At 34.3% G+C, this 26,159-nt stretch overlaps 1 protein-coding gene across 1 annotated transcript in view; it reads left to right on the top strand.

The window, feature by feature from the left end:
• Positions 1–26,159, top strand: part of GALNT13 (polypeptide N-acetylgalactosaminyltransferase 13) — a 417,763-nt gene that overhangs the window by 21,461 nt on the left and 370,143 nt on the right. The window contains exon 2 of the mRNA XM_081141998.1: positions 8,608–8,678. The gene's annotated coding sequence lies outside the window, so the exon portion shown is untranslated. The remainder of the gene's footprint in view (positions 1–8,607; positions 8,679–26,159) is intronic.

Here is a 26,159-nt window from a genome sequence, read left to right as displayed (position 1 = left end):
ATACTTAAGTTTTGTGTTTAACTAATATATAAACAATCTTTAGTTTCTGGAAATTCATTTTTTATGTCTAATGTAATTTCTCCTGCTACTGTTAAAGCTATTTTATTACTTGGAATCTAATTTTAAAAGTGATCCTTCAGCCCAGCTGGCGTGGCTCAGCAATTGAGCATTGACCAATGATCCAGGAGATCTCAATTTGATTCCTGGTCAGGGCCCATGCCTGGGTTGTGGGCTTGATCCCCGGTGGGGGGCGTGCAAGAGGCAGCCAATCAATGATTCTGTCTCATCATTGTTGTGTCTATCTCTCTCTCCCTCTCCCTTCCTCTCTCTGAAATCAATTAAAAAAAAGTGATCCTTCATACAATTACATATAATTAAAATACTAAATATCTCCTTGTATGGGATGCCAGTTTCTCTGTTTGAGTCATTTTTAAGGTATCTCAATTTTCTAAATGTTAATGATTTGCATTTTTCTCCTCTAAACTTCTTTAAATATTTCTTCAGTTTAAGTATGACTTGACATGTGAACCCTAATATTTGATAATATATATGCTGGTCAAGTAATCATTCCATGACAGAGAAACATTTTCTTTATTCTTACCTACAAACTCTTAGATAATATGTATCACTTAGAGAAATTGTGTTCAATATATACTCAGAGTGGCCTAAAAAAATTACTTTATTTTCTCCTCACAAAATATGAAGTCTTGATGTTGGTCATCCAAGCCTGATAAGATCACTCTATAATATCACCAGAGATCTTGGATCCTTGTAACCTTTCTAAGATTCATGTGCTCAAAACAGCTGCTAGAGTTCCAGCCATTGTGTCTACATTTGGGGCAGGCAAAGGCCAAAAAGCATCACAGTGCACTTGGCAGCTGAGGGAGGAGAGAATACATATTGGTGTGGTAACTGGCAGGTTTGGCCACATCACATCCAAAATCATATTTTATTAACTTTTTGACAATTTCTTATTGCCTAATTATTCCCCAATTTTGTCTATACTAGTTTCCAGTTATTTTAATGCTGAAGTTCTGCCTGACTTACAGCTGTTTACTTGATTCTTATTTATACACTGTGTTGCTTTTGATTTTCTGAATTTTTAAACTGTTGTCCTTTTTGGATTTTATAACATAATGTGTATATTTTTTCAGAAGATTTGAAAAATTAAGAAAAGTATAAAAATAAAAATTAATATTACATATATTTTTACATTACTAAGAGGTAATTAACACTATTACATAGTCCTTTAATTTTTCTGAATTTTATACATATATGTATATGTAAATATATGTGTATATATTTATAATTATTTGCATATTTGCTACTTCATTCATCATTTTAGAAAGTATTTATATTGTTTTAAAAATATAGATTGAAGATTTCTACTTGTAAATAAATACTGTTTGAGTCAGGAATTTTGTGACTGCCTGGCATTCTGTCAACTGCACAAATCACAACTTATTTAGTTGATCCTTGATTGTTAAACACTCCAGCTGCTTTTAAGGATTTACAGTTTTAAATATTATAAATGACACTGATAGGGTTCTCTGAACATTAATCTTTGCCTGTATCTCTGATTAATTCTTAGAATAGCTTCATGGAAGTAGAAGGGGTGAAAAGATAGGGATATATAAAAGAAAAAGTATAATTTCTACTGAAACTAGAAAATAATGAAGTGAAGGATGTAAAATATTCCACGCTTTAGTGTGTGTTTGCTGCGGGTGGAGTGGAGTGTGTTAAGCAGAACTTCATCTCCGAGGCTGAGGGACCCAGCCTTTTTCTCCCTTCTCTTCGGGCAGATGGGGCAGGTGTGAGGGAGAAAGCGGTCACGGCCTCACGTGGAGAGGCTGGAGGGTGTTTGGAGCGCTTTCCCAGCTGTTCACGCTCAATGAAAACCAAAATAAAGGGAACGAAGAATGAAGTGAGGACCCACTTGAGTTAGGAAACACGTTTCAACTTGTCCCCAACTGGATGAATATAGAGGAGGGACCATGAAACAGTTTCCAGGTAGGGAATGCACAATGTAGACACTGTCTGCCAGGTGCACACACTGTCAGGAACCAAGGAGCTGGGTGCCCTGGCTCTTGGTCAAGGCATCGCCTCGACATTTAATCCTGGACTAGACCAATATGGAATTAGGTACTGATACAAGTTGCCTAATGAACTTCAGAAGGATTACATTTAAACTATGTACAATATTCAGGAGATTCTGATTTTTCATGCCTTTCATGATTGAAATTTTTATAAGATTACGATCAAGTCATCTTTACAATGGAAAATGTGCAGCGGACTTAGCTTAGGGCCCTTGAAATCCAAATGAAAGTGGGGGGTGGGACACACTGGTGAGGACTTTAGAAGTTAAAAGTTAATCATTTTGCTTTGATATTGAAAAAATAGAGGAATAAATAAAAAAGGCAGTTGTTTTTCATACACCTCAAAGAGCAGAACAAATAGGGGTAACGACCAACATGACTTTGAGAGAAGTAAATCACTGTGAGTTAATATAATTTTATTCTCTGAAAAGGATGGGGCTTAAATACGAAGGGCAGCAAAAGAGTTCATATATCTTCACTCACCTGCACTTCTGAAACTAATACAAAATAATATTGAATGTAAACTGTAACTTAAGAATAAAATTAAAAAAATAGAGTTCAGATATCTTCACTTCCGTAAGGTTTAGTTTTTGTCTCACAATATTCTCATCAACCGGTAAAGAAAATGTAGTCTTGTGTAAAGGGAGGCATAGCTTGTTACTTGTCATTGAATAAGTGACCTGCTAGGACAGACCAAGTAAAACTCCAGAAGGTTTTATTGGGTGCTCAGGCTAAATGATATTTGTATTACTCTCCAGAATTTAAGAGTACAAAATATGAAATCTACAGACTAGGAAAGTTGCTAACTGTGGGGATTTACAAGTATCCACAGTGAATATAGGAAGCAAGAAAAGTGGCTGAAGTGAGCTGAAGATCGATGAGAACCAGCGATAAAAATGGCACTTAAAAAGAAAAAGGTAATACTAGTGTAATGAAATGTACACCGTGTATCTAGTGCAAAAATATGGTACTATCTAGGCATTTGGACACCCTGTTGCTGTGAATTAGAAACGAGACCTGGTGTAGCTGCTTCGATTATTCATGTAATAATCAATCCTTTTGTATGTTCTTAGCTTTAAGACGGTAATATATTTTCATCTACTTGTAGGTATTTCTATTCTTTAGGTTCTGCAAAGTACTTGGCTGGTGCTTTGTAACAAAATAATGAATTGTGTTAATTCCTCCAAAAATAAATAGTTATTTTAATAAAGCAGCTCTGTTTCCATGTCATTTCACATAAACAACTTTTTAATTTCAATATCAAGTTGTTGGGTGATCTCTCTGAAGACATTTTAAAAGGTAATTAAACTCAACATGCATCATACCAAGAATACATAAGACTCAGTTTAAGACAAGACAATATGAAGAGCCAGAACCGAATGGGGACATAGATAGGCACCAAATACTATGCATACTGCTATTGGCTGCAGTAACTGTAAAACATAACCTGATTGTGGGCTTGTTAAAATATGAAATTGTGTGTATCTGTACTAATAGAATATAGTTTACAAAGTCTTAAAAGCCTCATGCTATTTAATCCAGCAATTCTCCTTCTGGGTATTTTATCCTAGGGCAGAGATTTTCAACCGGTGTGCAGCAAGAGGCACACTGGTGTGCTACAAGAGTTTTTGAAACATGCAATACCTGACTGTTTAGTCAGGCGCACTGACCTCTTTTCCCTTAGATTGTCAAATAAAAAAATGACAACAACCAACACAATAGCTGTCTGGTGTGAATGAATGAAAACTATACCTATTTTTTTGTCAGATTGGCAAAAAATGTATTTTTTGGTGTGCCACAGAATTTTAGTAATTAGTTTATGTGTGCCATGAGATGAAAAAGGTTGAAAATTGCTGTCCTAATGGTACAATTGTTCTATTATGGCAGAAGATATACACAAAATAGCCTTTGCAGTGTTTTTAATTTTTGGTAGTATATTTGATAACTTATATGAAAAAGTATAAAATAAATGATAGGATATGTGGGATATTAATTAATGAAATGATCTTGCATTGTAATGATAAACATGATATTGCCACAAAAATTCAAAATTAAGTAAAAAGATCTAATATAAAATGCTTTTTATGGTATAATTTTTAAAGTAATAGTCTGGCCCGGCCGGCCGTGGCTCAGCGGTTGAGAGTTGACCTAGGATCCAGGCGATCGGGGTTTCATTCCCGGTCAGGGCACATGCCCAGGTTGTGGGCTTGATCAATGACTCTCTCCTCATTGATGTGTCTATCTCTCTCTCTCCCTCTCCTTTCCTCTCTCTGAAATCAATAAAGATATATATATATATATAAATCCCTTTAAAAAAAATTAATAGTCTGAAAATAACAGAATAGTTATACATGAAACTATTCTAGGAATTAAGGATGATTTAATTTTTATTTTTTCTGAATTAAAAAAAACTTGGTAATTTTTATTTAGTAAAACAATTATAAAAGAAAAAATCACATTGACAACCTTTAAAGACTGACACTTTTTTTGTTTACTTTTTGTTTATTTTTCTTTAATTGCTGACTAATTTGATTTCTTTTGTGAATATCATTTTTTTATTTAACTTTACATTGCTAAATTTGCTGAATATGATCTTGTCTATGTGGTTTATTTATAAACCTAAAACTAGATTCCACATTTATTTTTATTCCCTTGTATTTTATATATTTAACATGCACATATAAATATGTAAATTATAAATAAATATATAATATCTTTAAATATACACATATTTAATATGAGTATATAAATTATATATAAGTATATAATGATTAAAATATAGGATATAAACATATAGTAATACAAATAAATAATATAATTAATAATACAAGGATAAATTGTTTTGTGTACTCACAACTGTAAACTTACTTTTGCTAACCCACACATACATATATCTTTTTTCCCTGAATTATTTTAGTATAAGATGCATACATCCTGCTTCTTGAGTTGAAGTACTCTTGTGTGTATGTCCTAAGAATAAGGATATTGTCCTATATAACCACAGTACAACTATGGAAAATAACAAATTCATTATTAACAAAATACCATTATATAACTCATAGTGCATCTAGGATCACACATGCATTTGATTGTCATGTCTTTAAACTTCCTTTAATCTGGAACAGTTCCTCAGTCTTTAATGACTTTGAATTTGAAGAGGTCAAGCCACATATTTTCAGACTTTCCTCATTAAATTCAGGCCTGATAACATCCAGACTCCTCAGTTTGAGTTTGCCTAAAATTTCCTAATGATTGATCCAGGTTACCCATTTTTGGCAACTGTACCACAGCAGTGATGTTGTGTCCTTCACAAGTGCGTCATAATTGGAGGCACATCATGTGTGTTTGTCCTGTTATGAATAATGTTGTCTTTGATCATTTAGTGAAGGTGGTCTCTGCCACGTTCCTTCATCGAAAGTTTCTATTTTTCTCTTTGTAATTAGTAAGTGATTCGTGGGAAGATACTTTAAGACTATGGAGATATCTCATTTGTCATCATTCTTTCACCCACAAGTGCTGATTCACAGGTGTTTTCTTGACTGAATCAGTTAACTATAATGTTTGTCTAGTGGTGATGTTCTAACTCCATCAACACATCTATAGTTTAAGTGGCATTCTATGAAAAACAATTTTCCATTATATACTTTATTTTTTAATTTCTATTTTATTATCTGTAATAAATTATAATTATGATTGTTAATTATTTTGATTTTCCAATTGTCCCAAATTTGACTGGTGAGAGCTTTTGAAGTTAGAGCCTATGTCCTTTGGACATATTCCCTTTGTTTATAAATGCCTGACTTCTCCCGCAGAAAAAATGTTGTCACCTTGAATTCCATATTTTTAAGTCCCCTTCCTATGTCCATGTTCTAATATTTCAGGAAAGTTTTTCAGTATTTTAATAGTTTCAGTGGATTTTCTGAGAGTAAGTTTTGTGTCACTATTAGAGAACCTTTGTTTTCCTTCTCATAGTTTTTCTGGACCTCTTAGATCTCTGCAGTACATATAGTGGAGCTTGAAAGATAGCTCTGTTGGAAATTGGTGTTTAATTTTCTGTTTACAAGCAATTTAACATTTTTATTATTCTCCAACTTTCAGTTATGCTGGAGATCTAGGATTTGTGTGGGGTTTTTCTGTTTGTTTATTTTTTGGGGGCTGTATATATTTTGCTCAATTTGTGAAATGTTTCAGATTTATGTGGCCACTATTACCACTACTCAGAATTCCATGTCCGTATTTTTAAAACATTCTACAAAATGTATTGTTATTTCAAGTTATTCACAATATGCCATGATGCAACCGGAATGTGTGGATTGAATGCCTTACCTTGAGTGGTCAGTGTTCTCTTACTCCAGTTTATTTAGTTAAATTGAAGGGTTTTTTTCCCCTCTATTATTATTTTATCAAATGGCACATTTATCAATGTCTCTGAAAGATGTGTCTATGGTAAAATCATTATTGGAGATACTTTTCTTGATTTGTACCAATCGTTTTTGTGAATTTCTCCATTACTCTAAAAATTATCAAATATATATTTAGACAAATGGAAATTCAAGCCCATGAAGTTTTAAAACATGTATATAGATTAAATCAATAACATCTGATTATATGAATCAGTGAAATGTAGTTATAAGCAGTTGCCTCAACTAATGAAATTAGCTTTTTGAGCATAATTGAGGATAGTGTTTCTTCCAGTTTCACAGCAAAGAGGTCTGATTGTAGTTGGTACACAGGGATCAGAGTCAAAACACTCCAGTGTTTGGAAATGGCAGAGTAGAAGACAGCTTGCAAAAGTGGGAAATAGCTGAGGGCAGAAAGTATGTCTTGTCCACGAGGGACAAACATTTCTGTGTTCCCGAGGCTGTGAGCCCAGCCTAACAAAATCTTTGCTCTCTTAAAAAAGCTAGAAATGAGGATTCTTAGGAGGAATCTTCCACTCTTGAATATTTTAAAAATACCTTTGAATCCATGGTGTGGAATAAACCAGGTCAATAAGCCAGATTTGGTGCAACGGAGGAACTAATGGGTGGTAGTGAGAAGTAATTGGGTCGGAAAGGCTGGTTCTGAGCCCAGGATCACCTCATATTAGTTGTGTCAAATTGGGGAAGTCACTTGATCAGTGTTAACTTTAGTTCTCTTGCCTACGAGAATGAATATGCTCAGGTATGAAGAAATGGCGATCTGCTAATTGTTACAACTTTATAATTCTATTCAAATTATATATGAACATGAATTTGCATCTGTGATTAAGCTTTGCATTTTAAACTTAGAAAAATGAAATTTAAAAAATACAGTTTGCTTTTTTTTTATTTATAAATTTCTTGATTTCCTTTGACATTTCACTATAAACTTGCTAACTATATCTATAGTTTCCTCTTGTTTGAAAGGCTCTGTGTTGATCATTAGTAAAATCATTCATTCCTGTGCCAGGTAGAGGTCTTTGCCATCCTGTGTTTTTTACACATTCCAGGAAAATAAATTAGACACTCAACTCAAAACTTGTTCTGTTTGTTGAGCTGTTGATTTGATTACACCTGGTTTTGGTGAACACAAAAGCACACCTTCTGTATTAATAAACTGGCATTTCTGCTTAGTACTATAAAGAACCAAATTTCTCTGGGCAGAAATTCTGTTGGTTGCTGAGAACTAATGTTACTCTAAATTATGCTGCATAGAGGAATTTTATTTGTATTGTCCATAGTGTGTTTGATCTATCTGAAATAACACATTATACTTTAATGGGGAATTTTAATTATCATTAGGTTGTCTCTTATTTTGTTTCTTCTGAACAGTTCTTTTCTAAAACAAGATACCCCAAAACATAAAATCCATTTAGGTTGAAATACATTGAGCTTTGAAATGAATGTGCTCTTCCCAACACCCCTCCTTTAAAAAAAACTAATTAATAACATCTGATCAAATAACTTTATCCTTATAATTACATTGACTTTCTGAAAGAAGAAAATAGATGTTTATGTGTTTTTGTGAGGCATGCTAGTGGCATTCCTGCATTTTTCTCAGTGCGTGGTCTTCAATTAAGATTGACATGCAATTACAAAGTGAGTTGGTGCAATTTTCTGGGTAAATCAAGCAAAATTTTCTTCTACATCAGAGATCTTCATATATCACACAAAAGTGCATTTTAAAAACTTGAATTATTTTAATAACCATCTCAAGTCTCCAATTAAATTTACCTACAGACATCTCATGTTTTGAATTGCTTTGTATTAATTGCCATGTTCGGGGGGCATTGTGTTTCTTGTATATAATTTTAAAGCCAATGTGCAGACTCTTATCTCTTACTTGAGAGTGTCTTCCTTGACATGTTTAGAACAGTTGGGAATATTTCTATTCATCAGCCCATTATGTTTTGCAAGATGTATAATTATATCTTGCAAAGTCTCATTTCAGCATGTTAAGTATGCAGTGTCTCAGTGTGTGTTGGTCTGGATTAGTATTTCTGTGACCTTGGCAAATTGCTTACTCTTTTGGATTTTTTTTCTTTTCACAGATGCATTTTGTAGGAGTATTTTGAGGATGAATGTTTGCAAATCATTTTGAAATTGCCAAGTGCCACATACAGTAAGTAATATGTATTTCTATTTTTCCACTCAATTGCAGTCATGCTGAATGAATTTGGCAGACTGTCATAAAAGAACACATTTCTATTTACAGTTCTTGATATTTGTGAATATTGAAGAAAACTGTATATAAAAGATAAAATCTTGATGAGCTGTTTGCTAGTAGGAATTAGGTTGTATAATTTCAAGATTTCTAGTGACCGATTTTTACTATTGTTCTATGTACATAACTCACACAATATTTCTCACTTATTATTTAAGATATTTTTCCTCTGAATCGTAAGTTGAGAAGAGTGAAGAAAAATATTAGTGTTATTTTAGCCAGTGTTGATAAGGAAGTTTTAAAAAGGAGTATTGAATTAAGTATTAAGATTTGCTGAGTATTAAGATTTGCTAAGTATTGCCCGGCCGGGCATGGCTCAGCGGTTGAGCGTTGACCTAGGATCCAGGGGATCGGGGTTTGATTCCTGGTCAGGGCACATAACCAGGTTGTGGGCTCGATTAGTGACTCATCATTGATGTTTCTCTCTCTCTCTCTCCCTCTCCTTTCCTCTCTCTGAAATCAATAAAGAAATATTAAAAAAAAAAAAAGATTTGCTAAGTATTAAGATTTGCTCCATATCAGGTAATTTATATGTAGTGCTTTTAATTCTTACCCAGATGTTTTAAGTTTATTATTTTTATTTCTATTTTTAAATAAAAAAATTGAAACTCAAGAAGTTTTAATACCTTGCTCAATATCTATTCAAATTGATGAATCTGTGTATTGAACACAAGACTTTTTAAAAAAAAATTGCCTCCAACAATAACAGAAAAAGCTAACCAACTTTTATTTAAGAGCCTGAGTATTTTTAAGAGTTTAAATGTGTTCTGATTATTTCTTTGGGTTTTTGTTTGCTTAAGCATTATCCTGAAAATGCTTCAGGTTTTTTTCTGTTTGTCTATCATGTCATTGCTTTCATTTGAAATGATGCTTTCAATCCTTACTTGAACTGCTTTGGACTAGTAGGAAATAAGTGAAATATAACTTCCTTAAAGGAAGATTATAAATTACCTAAATTATTTTTTATAAAAAGTGTTTAGAATTAGAGGTTTGAAGTTCTCAAAAAGTCTTCTAGAGTCTTCTTTCATTCATTAAGTACAAGTACACAATTAAATGCTACTATATTATTATTGTAGAGCTAGAAGGGACCATAAAATCATAGATTCCTGGCCTCCACAAAACTCCCTTGTTTGATGAAATGCAATCATCTGGAGGAGAATTCTAAAATAGAATTTCCAAAAAAGGTAGACTCATAATGGCAGCATTGATGTTTATACATTGTCTTCAAATACAACTACTTCAAAAAATAAAGGCAGCATAGTGTAGTGGGTTAGGATTCAGACCACATGGCTTTAAATCCTGGACTTATTACTTACTACTTGTATGACTTTGAATAAATCACTTAATGTTTTTTAAAATGGATACAGGATTAGGAACTACCTCATTTGTGGCAAGCCAGGTAATGCATGTAATTATAGCACAGTTCCAGGTTCAGCGTAAATGCTCAAAAAATGTTAGTGGTTATTAAATTGGAATTGATTTATTTAGATATTTTAATTAAGGATGTTTGTTAATAAGCATCATAGCTTCATAATCATGTTATATAAAGTACACAACAAAGGTATTCAGTGAACACTGCTGATTGACATGCTCAAAATAAACTAAACTTCAGCCTTCTTTATAAACAGAGCAAGGTACTTTTTATTAGAAACCTTTACTTCTTTCAACTATTAGTGATGAAATAAACCATTTTGCCAAACATTAGGCATATAGTAAACCATGTATAAAATTAGCATACATATATATCCTATTGTGTGCTGACTAGAGACCTAGGTTGAAAGTGTTTATATGCTTTTTGGAGAAAAGAAGGGCAGCTGTGAGGTGCTTAGGGAGTCCAAAATGTTTTTTTTGAAGGAGACAGGGCAAAATTTTAAATACAAAGTAAAGGAATTAATGAAATGATTGTCAAATAATTTGGGACAATAATCTCATCCAATGTTTTATTAAACAATTTATGGAAATTGAGGAATGTGGAGAAGAAACTATTTATTAAACATTTATTCTATACCATGCATTTACATTCAATATCTCAGTTCATCTAAGCAATAACCTCATGAAATAGGTATGTTATCTCCATTTTTCATAGGAGAAAAATGTAGCAGAGAAAGTTTAAATCCATCATTCATGGAGATGAAGCTTGAGGCCCATCTAATTCCAAAGCTACTTTGCTTATCCTCTCGCCCTGGCAGTTAAGCACTGAAATTCTGTGGCTAATCTGACTTTCTTTTATTTGCATAAAAACACTGCTCCCAAACCTCAGGTCTCACATATGAGTTCTTTAGTAAATAAATAGTTGATGATTTATTTTCAACTAAAACAAATGACAGTTGCCTATATTGTGTTGATAGGACCACTCAGCAATCCAAAACTAACTGCCTAGTTGTCTTGAAAAATGCTGTTTGAGTTAAGAAAATTTTAAAAAATAAAAAATCTCCTTCCCCAATGTCAGAGACCATATCTTATGCTTTTCTTAGTCTTACTTTTCAGAATTTGAAGTGACTGACCACACCCTTTTCTTGCAGTCCCCCAGCCACTGTATGCGATGCAGAAAAGTTTGTAGAGTTCCCCTGGACTTACTCTTTCCCCTCCGTGTTTACCACCTGCAGCTGTGCCGCTTTCAGGGGCATCCTGGACAACACTCTGGACACACTGATTCTTTCCCTTTTCGACTCTTTGGTAATCTTCATTTTCTTCCATTTCAGTCGTCCACTGATCCCAGTCCCTTCAAACACCACTGCTTGAAACAAATCATGGGCAACATTTTACCTGAGGGATAAACTTACTGTACACTATCATTGCTCTGAAAATGAAGGGGTCAAAGTCCTTTGCATTCTCACACTACTCTTTGTTTTAAGACTGAAAGACTTATAGAATGCTTTTACTTTTCATTTTAAGATTTGGTCTCTGAAACACAAAGCTAGTGATTACATTTAGTAATTCTATTTCATTTAATTCAATAAATATTTACCACATGCTCCTATAATACACGAGGTGCTTTCCTACTAAGTGCTAGAGCAAGTGGAAGGGAAAGACAAAAATGACAAGAAAATTCTGTCTTTGATTTGAGGAAATAAAATATCCCCAGGCATAAATAAAACAAAGATATGTTATTAGGTTATAGTATCACAAGAATAGTCTAAACTAATCAAATTAATAAAGCTATTTCAAATAATTTGAAAAGGTAATATATGTGAAATAATAAAGCATTAGAGGAGATTCAGTAAAGGAGATATAATTCTAAACTGCACTGGTTCAAGATTTCATCATGGAGGTTGCATTTGCACTCGATCTTGATGCAGGTGGAAATGTTAACAGAGAAGCCAAGGGAAGGGCATCCCCAAGTTAGAGGTAAAGAGGCATACTTCACATTCATTGAATGGTAAATTATTTTGTTTGGCAACAAAATTAGTTCTTGTTGGACTAAAACCAGATACCACTGGAAAATAAGACTGGAGCTAAGTTATAGGAAACACTGACAATTAGAGAAAGAAATTTGAATTTAAATTTAATTGGTAGGCTATTAAAAAAGCAGAGTATTTTGCAAAGGCCAATTCTGTGAACAAAAGATTTCTTATTTGACTTCTTTTCGGGAGTTCTCTACATGATGGATTCCAGCTGGCAGACTTGTGGACAACAATAATTTTAGGAAAAAAATAGCAATATAGGCATGAATGGATGAGGTAAGACATGAGGTTATAGCAGTGGGAATGGAGAGGAAGGAATAGATGCACTTGAGATTTAAAAAAAAAATAAGGTCAAGGAATAATAACAATGTATTTATTATTTAATTTAACCTTCAAACAATTCTGAGGGGTAGGCACTAATTTTATGCTCATTTGCATGAGAGAAAACTAAGGCAGCCTTTAGCTAAGTAGATTGTCCCAGGTCAAATGACTAGAAAATAGTAAGGCCAATATTTAAGTCCAGTCAATTGAAATCCAGAATCTCTGTAGCTAACCACTGTATATCATTTTTCTAAAAAAATAATTGAGATTTTCAGCTTGACTGAACTGGAAAATGATGTTACCAATGGGCAGAGAAACAGACCCCCCCCCCCCCCCCCCGAGTTTACCCCTTCTTTAAGTTAAGTCTTTGGGTGGGGAGCAAAACTTGACCTTTAGGGAAAAATATCCCTCATAGTTAGTAATGAATCTTTTGTATACCTTCACTTCAATGCTTGGCAACAGGAGCAGAGTAATTTATGATATTGTTCAATTGTAAATTAGAATAGTAAATATGTCATCTTAATATGATTTGTCTTCTTTCCTTAGCAGAGCTTAAAATGAAACAAGTTTAGAGTGCTAAATTAAAGATTTAATATCTTGGGTCCATGAAAGACCAATTATTTTAGACTTAGTTTACCTATCATACTAAATAATAATTTCGACAAGGGAAAAAACCAGCACCCAGCATAGAGAGTATTTCTCTTTTTCTGCATTGGAGAAGCAGCATGGTGTGCCGCTTAAGAGCACGGGCTCCAGAGCCATACTAATACCTGGGTTCAGGTCCCAAAATGAGGCCTCTTTGGCTGTGTGACGTGGTGTCAATTACGTAAGCTTTCTGTGCACCAGTCTCTTACCTTTGAAATGTGTTGAAATGTGATAGTAATAGTGCTATGTCTTCTGAATATTGTAAAGGTTGAATGAGATAAAGCACTTGAAGTGGCTCCTAATACACAGTAAATTCTCAGTAGATGTTGGTTATATTCACTGAACTTTATCTCATCTATCATAATAGTTAATTACAGAATTATTGCCAGTTTAAGCTTTTTTTTATTGAGAATTTTTATGCATTAAAGGCACAAAACAATGATTTTTACAAGCAAAGACCATATAACGATCACACAAATCAAGAAATAGCACACTTGCTGCATCCCAGAAAACCTGCTTTTTCTGCCTCGCAAACATTACTCCTCTTTCATCAGTTCCCTGACAGATAATATTTTTGTGACTTTTGTAGTAATCACTTCCTTGCTTTTTATTACAGTTTTAACATTTTATCATGCATCCCTAAATACAAAACTAATTTTAGCCTTATTTAATTTATGTACATAATAATCATATAACATGCGTTCCTTTGTGCCTGGTTTTCTTTCCTGAATATACATTTCTAAGTTTCATTTATGTTCTTGTACAGTTTATTAATTTTCATTGCTATGTAGTATTCCATTATATAAATTACTACAGAGTTTTATTCATAGTTTTGTTGCAGGATGTTTGGGCTGTTTCTGAGTTTGGGCAATTGTAACTAATGGTGCTATGAACATTCTCTTAAATGCTTCTGGCTGCGCATACACATGCATTTCTGTTGGATATATATTTAGCAATGAAATTGCTCGGTTGAATTCTATGTAAATCTTCAATTTTAGTAGATACTGCCAAACAGTTTTCCAAAGTCGTTATATCAATTACACCCCAATCAGTAGCGTATGGAAGTTCCCATTGTTTCATCCCTATCAATATTTGGAATAATCAGTCCTTTTAATTGTAGCCATTGTCATAAAAGTGTAGTTTACATTTCCCTCTTGAATTAAAGTCATTATGTTATGTGGTTTAATTGCCCTATGGATATTGTTGTATGTAAATTACCTGTTTGTCTTGCCTATTTTTCTATTGTGCTGATTTTTTGTTAATATACAGACAGTAGTTATATTTGGATTAAGATCCCCTTTCAATTAAATGTTGCAAATACCTTTTACCCTCTGTGACTTGCTTCTTCAGTTTCTTAATGGAGTTTTTGATGAGGAAGAGTTTCTAATTTTAATTTTAATTATTTTTCTGCCGCTTTACATTTAGGTAATCCCACTTACAATTGATTTTTGTAAACAATTTGAGGTAGAAGTCAAGTTTTATTTTCCTTGCTAATGGATATCCAGTAGATACAGAATCATACTGAAAATTGTCCTTTGCCTACTGCTGTTTATCATTTATTCAATACTATCTTTATCATAAATCTAATGTCCATATATGCCTGCGTTTTAGAGGTCAACTCTTCTTTTTAATTGGTCTACTAGTCTCTTCTTACTACTTGTAACCCATTTTAATTATGGTCACTTTTTAATTAGTCTTGATATCTATTGAAACAAATTCTCCCACCATGTTTTTATTTAAGACATTTTGACTTTGCTTTATTTCATTTGAATCTTAGATTACTTTGTCAACTTTGACAAAAAAGTTGTCATTTTAGTTGGAATTGAATTCAATTTATTAAGTAAATTTTTAAAGAATTGCATAATCACAATATTGATCCTTAATTTATGAACATCATATATTCTTCATATATTTAGGTCTTCTTAATTTCTCTCAATCATATCTTATGGTTTTCTGCATAGAAATCTTGTACATTGTGGTTAATTTGTCCCTGCAAGTTTTATGCAGTTTAACATTATTATATATTTTTTAAAACTTTATTTTCTTTTTGTTTCTTATATAAAGAAATATAATTTTTTATGTTGATCTTGCATATAGCAGGTTGTAAACTCACTTATTAATTCCAACATTATCTTAGTAGGTCCTTTTGGATGTTCTATATAAAAAACTATGTTGTTTATGATCAAAGATAATTTTATTTAGTACTTTTCAAACTGTATATGTTATTTCTTTTTCATGCCTATTGACTTGGCCGCAATTCCAGCACAATGCTGAAAGTGGGGAGCGTGGAAATTCTTATTTTCAAACTAAAGGGAACACTTTTACCATTTTACTATTAAGAATGATGTTTACAGTAATTTTTTTAGTAATAACATATAGTAGATTTAGAAATTTATTTTTATCTGATTTTGCTAGGATTTTTAATCATAACTTGATTTTGAATGTTATCAGATGCTGTTCTTCTATGTCTGCTAAAATCATAAAATAATTTTTCCCTTTTACTTTGTTAATCTGATGATTTAAGTTGATTGATTTTTTTTTCCAGATTTCAGATTCCAAGAGCAGAGATGTTACTTCCTTATGTTCAGTGTGGAACTTAGAATGCCATAGGATTTTCTGTGTGTATTCTCTAGCCTCCCCTTTTAGCGTTTCCCACATGCTTGCCTAACAGAGGAAGCCTCTTGTCACACTGTTGTATTTCCCCGAGTGGCAGAGTGCTGTTTCTTGTTATGTGGTGCAGCTCCCCTCGTGGGGTAGGAGGACTCCAGGTTCCTTTGCTCCAGTCTTCAACTTAGACTTGTGCTGTGCACCTGGGCCTTAGGTGTGTGGCTCTTTCAGCATTCCTGCCCATTCCCATAGCACCCAACCCAAATCCTCCTTGACTCTGTGGGGTTCTTTAGGGTCGGACTGTCCTTGTCTTCCCCTAGTGATAACAGATCTCTGCTTTGTATTAGTGCCAGATTCTGGGCCCAAGAAAATTACCTCCAGCAAGGCCAGATAACTTTTGCTTCTACCTCTTTTGGAGAAACTCTAGATCTTTTCCAGGGTCCTGGGAGTATGAAGATTTTTTTGTCCTAAAAGGCAATATTTTCCTTTGTGTTAGAAAGGGCCTAGGGAATCAGAAAGGATTTTGTGTCTTTGCACACCAAAGTGCTCTCTTTGGTGTTCTGTCCTGACCTCAATATTTCTTCTGAGCAGCCAGTAGATGCTGGAAAAAAAAGAGCTTATGAATGAATGCACATCCCTTTATGTCTGGGGGATCCCACGGTGTCTATAGTGTTCTGTTGGCCCATTCTGGCCTTTAAATATATATATAAAAAAAATAAATATATATACACACACACATACACGTGTGTGTATATATATTTATATACATCTATATATTTTTTTACAATTTCAGCTGTTCTCTTCTTACCCATTTTTATAATATGCACTTATTTTTCTTTTGTTTTGGCAAAAGTGAAAGTGAAATGGTTTATGTCCTGTCTGTCTTCAGTGTGGCTGTTACCCTTTGAAATTAAGTTAATCTCTTGACCTTACAACCCCAGCTCTCTGATGGGCTCAAGAAAAGTTATTCTGCAGATTATCTGTCCATTTCTCATTGTTAGGATAAGAGCAATATTCTATTGTGGTTTTCTACCTTATAATGGAAGAAAAACTGCTACTTTTTTTCATATATATTTTAACCCAACTTTTCAAGTTTTCCAAAGCAAGATGAATCTCCCCCCCCTCAAATTACCTAGTATGTATTTACCAGAGCCAGAGGTCTTGAGTTAATGCTACTTTTAGTAACCTTTTTACACAAATATGAGTTGTTGCTACCATAGTTTTGTGAGGAATTGCAGCTCAATGGAATTGTAGTATGTTGATTATTCTAGAATCTAGTCACCTCATGTAGTTTTTTCCGCCATCTTAGCCAAAAGATTTCATCCTCAAGGGTTTTCCAATGGCTTAAGTGACTGCTGGAGCCCAGCCTTCATATTTGGTTCTATGAAGCAAGAATGAAAAAAAAAGGCGATGCAAGAGGGGCATGCTACCAGCTAATTTAGCCCCCTCGAAGAGATTCCCTGGAAACTTCACCCAATATTTTCTCCCTAACCACCATTCCATTTTGTTTCAAATGAGGCTGTTACATATAATGTTTTAGCAGCACACACAACTGCTCTGAATATGTTCCTTGTAAGGATGGGGATGAGGTAATCTGATCTCCGAGGCAGGATGGTGTGAGAGAAAATAGACAGGTTCTGTCATTAAACAGTGCTGGATTCTGCTCTCAGCTCTGCAAATTACTAGTGTGGTGACCTTGAGCAAGGTCTTATCTTAACTGCATCTACTTTCTCAGCTGTGAAAGGGCATGGTAATAACTATCTTGACGAATTTTGGTGAGGACTGAATATGATAATATATGCAAAGGATCTCTCCCAGAGGAAAGGGTCAATAAATGGTTTCTTTTATTGTACCCACCTTATGTTAACATAAATTCAGTTATTTGAGGGGGCAGAGTCTGTTCATGCCTAATACTGATGGATAAGCTAGAAAGGCAATTCACCTTGTTTCTCTTGGGGAAAGCTTTATCATTTAGATGGAATTGAATCTCAATTTCTGCCCTTTAAGTATATTATTTTTATATTTTAAACTGTACTGAAATGTTACTCAATATGTAGGCTTATAATAGTAGCAATTATATAATGTCTAAGCAAGAAGCAGATAGAATGAGTTCCAGTTTGAATTCTTCCGTTAGAAGATATGAAACTCGTGGAAGACATTATAACCCTCTGGACCTCCGTTTTGTCATCTGACAAATCAATTAGTTGGACAAGTTGACCTCTGCCACCTATTTGATAGCTTTAAAGCAACACAATTCTATGCATTTTTATTTGCCTTAGATAGATTCTCTTGGGTATATCATCTCCTCTGATGCAAGAAATATCCTGAAAACCAGCAAATAAAGTGACAAAGACTTATTTATTCAAAATCAGAGTTGAACATTTACAGGAGCTGACTTTGTTGAGAAGTTTTGCTAGTTCTGAAATGAACCAATAGATATTAATTGAACAACATGATATTGTATGTTAGAAAACCGGCTTCAAACTCTGGCTGTGAAAATGGCTGGCTTTGACAAAGAGCGTCACTTTGGGCAAGTCTGAGCTTGAGAATTTATGGAATGGGCAGCATATGATGGCATCACATGAAACAAGGATGCTGTGAAAGTACCTTTAAAAGCTAGATGAGTTCAATTCTAAGCTCTTGAGAAAGTTCTGTGGGTAAAGTACAGAAAATGCCCTCAGTCTCAGTATGGAGATTATATGATGATATTTTACAAATAAAATACAATGAAATAAAGCTATTGAAGACCTCTGTTTGAAAGTTCAGGTTATTATTTTTATTTTTATTTTTTAAGTTTCTTTATTGTTGAGAATATTACAGATGACCCCTTTTTATCCCCATTGATCCCCTCCACCCCGCATCCATCCCACCCCCAGGCTTTCCCCATACCAATGTCTGTGTCCATGGGTTATGCTTGTAAACATATAAGTTCTTTGATTAAACTCTCTCCTCCTAGCCTTTCCTCTGAGATCCCTTAGTCTGTTCCACACTTCTTTGTCTCTGGATCAAAAACAAAAAAGAGGAAGTTTAGGTTAGATTTTGCCAATCTGTTCATCTGCCACAGGAAATCGTGGCGAGTGGGGTGTTATTTAGTGCACTCTGCAGCAGCCACGCCAGCAAGGCGTGTCTCCGACTTGGTGTGTGAAGTGTCTCCTTGAGGTAAATTTCCAGATGTGATCTTTCTCTGCATTTGAGGGATTGTGCTTTTGATCCAAAGAGGTTGAAACAAATAGCAAATCATTTGCAGGGTGTGGCTATTAATGCTGTCTGCTCTCTTCAGTCTGCCTGTTTGAGTTGACAGTGAAGGCTCCTTCTCTGTAAATAGCACGTTATTAGTAAAAGCATGGTTGACATCTGGCAAAATAGTTCCTGTTGTTAAACTAATTAAATGTAACAGCAGTGTTCAGTCTATGAGAAGATATTCTGTTCGGTAATAAAAGCCTAGAGATTGTCCCGAATCTGACATATATCAAGCTTATTTAGCCTCTGTTTCTTTATGTGTATGTACATTTACTCATCATGTCAAAACTCTAGAAGTCTGCCACATGTATATTAGAGTGTGTAAAGTGTACTAATATTAAGTATGCAGATTGATGGGTATTTACATAGTTATATACTTGTGTTACTATTACCCAAATCAAGATATAGAACACTTCCAAACCCCCAGAAGTTCCACCTGCATCTCTTTCCCATCAATAACCTTTTGGTTTTCAGTATTTTTTTATTTTGAATTTATATTCATCAGCTTCTGAACAGATATGAAGTATTTTGAAGGGCAATTCCAATCTTTTAAAATTTTCTGAAAGTATTTGTAATTATAACAAAAAAATAAAAACATCTAAACCATACCGAGTAATGCAATGACCTATAATAATAATATTGCAACTAACAAACTTTATTACACACTTACTGAAATGAATCAGAATTGCAGTGTGGAAACTTCATGAAATTCTGCCCAAATCTTCCACCTGTGAACCAAAAAATAGAGCCTCCACACAGGCTGGTGAGTTCTCTCTAGGTCATGTTGCCAGGCAACCTCAAGCAGCATCAGAGACACCCGGTTGAGCAGCAGAGAGTCAAACTAGAAGGCATCTTGGAAACAGAAGGGTCCAACAGAAAGAGCAGGCATGAGGAGGGAGAGAGAAAAAATAAAAAGAGTGTCACTCGAGCATTTATCTATGTTAGTCATGACCACAGACAATTTTTTTCTAGTAACATGGAGCTAGTTTAGAGCAAAGTTCTTTGGGTTTCTACTTCCTTCACTGTATTTTCCTTCTTTGCTGCGTGTACAGGTCTAAGCACCAAGGTTTGGCAAGATGCATCATTATAAATTTTTAGGAGGGGAGGACACTGCAAATCATTTTTAGCACATTCAAACCACTTAACCAAGAGTTCATTCAGATTTTTATTATATAATACTATGTTTCATTCAGTCATGCTCAAAATAATCAGATTTTTAGATTGACATACATTGTTAATAAATGGAAAGTGCAGAATAAAATACCTACCATCTGGAGTTAACCCTTTTCTTAGAAGGTAAAAAGGAATAGAGAGCGTCGTGTGCCTAGGTCCTTCCAGGTGGGCATCAGGGGCGATGATAAACACCAAGCAAAAAGGTGAGAATTTGGGATGAGTCTCCCCAGAGCCAGCTGCTCAGAGGATACAACTTTTATGTATTTTTCTAGAGAGGTATCTTCTATTCTCCACAATGTCGTACCAAACCTTTTCTACTGTCTTATGTTCTGACCTTTCTTCATTTTTACTTTCCTTTCTTCCTTCTTCGCAGATGACACTCAGAGAAACTGGCATCCGTAAGGTAGCAGCCAAGGAGGTTTCTGCTGATTTCCTACTCTTGATTTTTCCTGTCAGGTGCTTCTTCCTCTGTCAGCCAGTGTCTTCATGCACGCTCTGGATCTTACCCTGTACGTGTCCTAAGAGCCCGAACTCAAATGAATATTTTCTTTCACTTCTATATCTTCAGCAGTCTCCTCTTGATTTCTTCCCATTGGCATTAAACATGCCCAAATCTTCTTCCTTAAAAACAAAAACACATCTGTGCACAAACCCTCCCTTTATTCTAAGTCCGTTTTCGGCTGCACAGCAGCACTGATCTCTACTCCCAACAATGTTTCTTAGAATTGTCTATATTCTGTGTCTCAAATCCACATTCTCCATTCACACCTCAACACAGAGGCTTGCTTTTTCTGCTTGTCTGAAAAATGTTCTTTCTAAGGACACTAAAGTTAGTCCTGGGGATATAATAGAATAAACTTCTTTGATCTAGCACAGTTTTGTACCATAGATCACGCTCTCTATTTAAAAAATATTCTTTCTATATCACTGCACTCTGCTGTTTTTCTCTTCTTCCCATACCACTTACCCAGTCTCATCTGTGGGCTTATCTTCCTGTCAGATTGGTACTTTATAAGATTCTTTGTGGTACCCACTTTTTTCTTCCACACTCACAGTCTCACAAAAGAAATTTTACCAATTCACATTGCTTTAATTAACGTTGGTTTGCTGACTCCCTCTTCTTTACTTCTCTTGAAATTCAATTCCTACACTCACCTGCCTTCTGAGCAGCTCCACCTCTATGTCCCAGAACCCTCAAAATTGTCAAAATCTAGCAGCAAACTTATGAATACCCATATTTTTTCTATTACAAATTTAATTAAAAATATATAAAGTGATGGAATCTCTAAAGAGCAAAATAAAGATAATAATATCAATACTTTTAGCAACGTTGCTGGCTCTAGAAAACTTCTTGAGTAGGTCCTTGATTTTATTTAGAACTGCTAAATTATAAGCTTCATGAGGTTAGGTATCCCAAACATCTAGCGTAGGACTGGGAGCATTTGGGTACTCTAAAATTGTTTGCAGAAGAAATGAAATAAATAGTATATATATTATTTATTTTTATTGTTGAAAGCATTACAGATGTCCCTTTTTTCCCCCATTGATCTCCTCTACTTGGCATCTGCCCCCGCCTGCCTCCCCAGGCCTTCTCCACACTTTTAGGTCTGTGTCCATGGGTTATGCATATATACATATAAGTTCTTTGATTAATCTGTACCCCCCCTCTTTCTCCACCCCCACCTTCCCTCTGAAATTTGTGAGACTTTTCCATGGTTCTAAGTCTCTGTCTGTTTTGTTCATCAATTTATTTTGTTCATTAGAGTCCACATATGAGTGAGATCATGTGATACTTGTTTTTCTCTGCCTGGCTTATTTCACTTAACATAATACTCTCCAGTTCCCTCCATGTTGTCTCAAAGGGTCAGAAATCCTTCTGTTTTACACCTGCATAGTACTCCATGGTGTAAATTTCCCACAGCTTTTTTATCCACTCATCTACTGATGGGCACTTGGGCTGTTTCTAGATCTTAGCTATTGTAAATTGTGCTGCTATGAACATCGGGGTGCAGAGATTCTTTGTGATTGGTGTTTCGGGTTTCTTAGGATATATTCCTAGAAGTGGAATCACTGGGTGAAATGATAGGCCAATTTTTAATGTTTTGAGGAAACTCCACACTGCTTTCCATAGTGGCTGCACCAGCCTGCATTCCCACCGGCAGTGTACTAGGGTTCCCTTTTCTGCACACCCTCGCCAACACTTGTCATTCGTTGATTTGTTGATGGCAGCCATTCTCACAGGTGTGAGGTGATACCACACTGAGGTTTTAATTTGAATCTTTATGATAATTAGTGGCTTTGAGCATTTTTTTCTGTTTCTTGGTCATCTATATATCCACTTTGGAGAAGTGTCTATTTGGGTCCTTTGCCCATTTTTTAAATTGGATTGTTTTTCTTCTTTTTGTTAAGTTGTATGAGTTCCTTATATATTTTGGAAATTGACCCCTTATCAGATGTGTCATTGGTAAATATGTTTTCCCATACAGTGGGCTCCCTTTTTGTTTTGTGGATGGTTTCTTTCTCTCTGTAGAAGCTTTTTATTTTGATGTAGTTTCACTTGTTTATTTTATCTTTTGTTTCCCTTGCTCTAGGAGATGTATTTTTGATGAATCTTGAATGCTTTTACCTTTTTGAGTTGTATTAACAAATTATTTTGCTCATCATAATATTAATCACAGCCCGGCCGGGCGTGGCTTAGCGGTTGAGCGTCAACCTAGGATCCAGGCGATCCGGGTTCGATTCCTGGTCAGGGCACATGTCCGGGTTGCAGGCTAGCCAATCAGTGACTCTCATCATTGATGTTTCTATCTCTGTCTCTCCCTCTCCTTTCCTCTCTCTGAAATCAATAAAGATATATTTAAAAAAAGAAAAAAAAGAAATATTAATCACAATTACAGCAATGACCAACAGGTACTGATTAGTTACTACTATGTGCCAGTTCCTCTGATTCTCATTATATGTACCTAATTTTTACCATGACCCTATATGTAGGTATAGCTCTTATTGCCATTTTATAAACATGGGAACTACTGGAGTTAGCTGGGCAAATTAACCTCTCCATTATGTCTAAATGAAAGGGTAGCAGAGGTGAGACTTGAATCAAACTCTGATACTCCTAACCATGCTATATATTGCTGAATTTTTATAAAAAATAATGCTTTCTATATTTTTGTCTATTTGATACTATTGTTCTTTGTTCTGATGATTTTTGCTATTATTTAGACTCTTCAGCATCTCAGTACTGGCAAATGGTTACAAACACAAACTTTCTTAGGTATTATCTTTTATCATTTTGGTTTGGGTTGACATGAAGAAAGAACTTAGAATATGCATTCAGGCTTTGGATAAGAGAACAGGAGCTTCTATAAAATGGTAAGTGGAAATTATGGAGAAATATTGAGATGGCCAAGTGATATGTTGTTTTCTCTATAGAAAGAAATAGAATACAGGAACTTTGGAAAAAGAATGGGAAAAATAATTGACACATGGAAAAACAACTAACAAATATATCATGCAGAGCCAATTGCAAATTGAAATGAAAATTTCAGGTTAGGTGATTTTTGTAATTGAAAAAAGAGGAGAAAATGGAGAGAAAATGAGATGAATAAAAAAGAATATAAGAAATATGATGAAGGGAAATGTGATTTAAATATGATCAAAGAGAAATGTAATTTAATAAAATTAGAGAAGTGGGAATAATCGGGAATTTAAAATGGCATAAAGAAAAGAATCTCATGCATCAGTAAATAGGTTTCATTGATTCAGATTGCTGCCTTGTACAGGTCTTTGCCAAAAATCTGAAGCAAAAAGAAAAACGCTGATTGCTGTTCTGCTGGGGTGGAGCTGGATGGATGTGAGAAATACGAGAATTTTTATACTGATTATGTTTTTTTGGCAGGAGAGTAATCATACAAGCATTTTCTTTCTCAGTTTGAACACTGTTTCATTCCACAGAAATTAATAGATAAGAGATTTTGGAGTGGAGCACACCTACTGATTGGTTCTGATGTCAATCAGTGGTTAGAAGGTATTTACTATGCTTATCAAAATCAAAAGAAAATATTATAACCATTCAGCTACATAAACAGTGGAGCTTTTCCTTGGATTAAACAGATGTTATTGATGGTGAAGCTTTATACTTTTTCTGTTTTAACTATAAAATGATAAAACCTTTGAAAAAAATGTATGAGCTGTTTTGCTTTTAGATTTTGAACCTTGACTAAAAAGTAAACTCTAATAAGAAAAACTGTTAATAACTCATGGTTCTCACTGCTGTAATGCAAACTATAAAGATCTCATCCCTAGAAGAGAAATTTAACAATCGAAGTAAATTGGAATAGGGTGGTAATAGCTCCTTTCCATGACCCCAGAGTCCCTCAGCCCCCACTATATTCCCCATAGCTGATTTCTGGTGAACAAGATGAAAGAAAATTTGTTTCCAGAATTTGATTAAATTGGTAATGACTGGTTCAAAGTGATAAATGGACATACATCTTTTGGTGATTTAGAGACATAATATTATTTAATTATTGCATTAAAATGATAATTAAAGTCATTTAAAATAGTATTTATAGATTAGACATTGAAAAACAGACAATAGGATAGATTATATTTGTTGTATGCTACACGTTTTATTTGTTTTTGTTTTTTGTTTCTGAATAAAAACAAATACTAGGATGCTTGCTTTTAACAGGGAGGTTTTTCCCTCATGGTAACTTAATTTTTGATTCTAAACATTTTTGTCATTAGCTCAACAATGATTTTTTCAAATTACAGCATGCTATTGGTAGTGATAGGAGACCATGTTTTTCTATAGCTACAATCACTGTAATTGTCAGGTATTTTAATTAGCATCGCTTTTTCATCTAAATTATATGCAAGAGAAGAATATTTTGGGGTTCGAGTAAGTATATTTTCAATATATTAAAATGTCCTTACATAAGTACAACCTAAAATTTGTTTCTTTTTTTTTCTTTTTTTACTATATCTTTATTGATTTCAGAGAGAAGAGGAAGAAGGAGAGAGAGAGCGAAACATTAATGATGAGAGAGTCACTGACTGGCTGCCTCCTGCATGTCTCCTACTTGGGATTGAGCCTGCAACCCCGGGCATGTACCCTGACCGGGAATCGAACCTCGATCTCCTGGATCCTAGGTTGATGCTCAACCGCTGAGCCACGCCCCCCAGTCTGTGTTGTTTCTTTTCTATAAACTTAGACGAATTTGATGAAATACAGGCTGCAACAGTGAGAGTGGTTAGAAGTGAGTAGTTTTCCCAATTTCATTGACCACTTTTAAATACTGGTCCTGATGGTTGAAGAGGGTATTTATTCAGAAGAAAGGTCACAAATGCTACCAGAAAAAGATGGTTCCTGAATCTTGGATGGGACTCCAAGTTTGGAAAGTTAGCCACTTTTTTGAAAGTTTTAATAGAATTTGACACAATGGGCAAATTCCTTTCAAAAGCCACATAGATTTTGTAATATTGGAGACTAATAAAAAAGAGAAATTTGGAAACAGAATACTTAAATTAGGCCTTATTTTAATAAGTTGTTCTGCCCTTTTCTTTCTTATTTACTCTGTATTGTGGATAACTTTTGACAGACCTTTGGGTCCGTTACTCTCTCTTTGTTATATTTCATTATAACTGTGTGCCCATGTATTCATATATACTTATGCACAAATATCACATAACTCAGAATTTTATTCTTTATCACTATTATTGGTGGTTTTTTTATCCACTGTAAGATAAAGCGTATACTTTCCCATCATTCAGATAATATATACTAATTCTAGATAATTTGGAAATAACAAAAATAGTAAGGAATGCAAAAAAAAAAATCTACACATTTCCACCTATTTTTTCAGTACTTTTATATGAGTAATGTAAAAAACAATAGTTATGAGTATCTTGATTTATTTAATTTCTTATTATTATACAAACTTTTGTTATGTTATTACGGAATTTCATAAGTTTCTAGCAGCTGCAT

This window comes from Miniopterus schreibersii, assembly GCF_964146895.1.
Source record: "Miniopterus schreibersii genome assembly, chromosome: 7".
Taxonomy (NCBI): domain Eukaryota; kingdom Metazoa; phylum Chordata; class Mammalia; order Chiroptera; family Miniopteridae; genus Miniopterus; species Miniopterus schreibersii.
The sequence above is the reverse complement of the archived record's forward strand: the minus strand, read 5'-3'. Positions and strand labels throughout refer to the sequence as shown.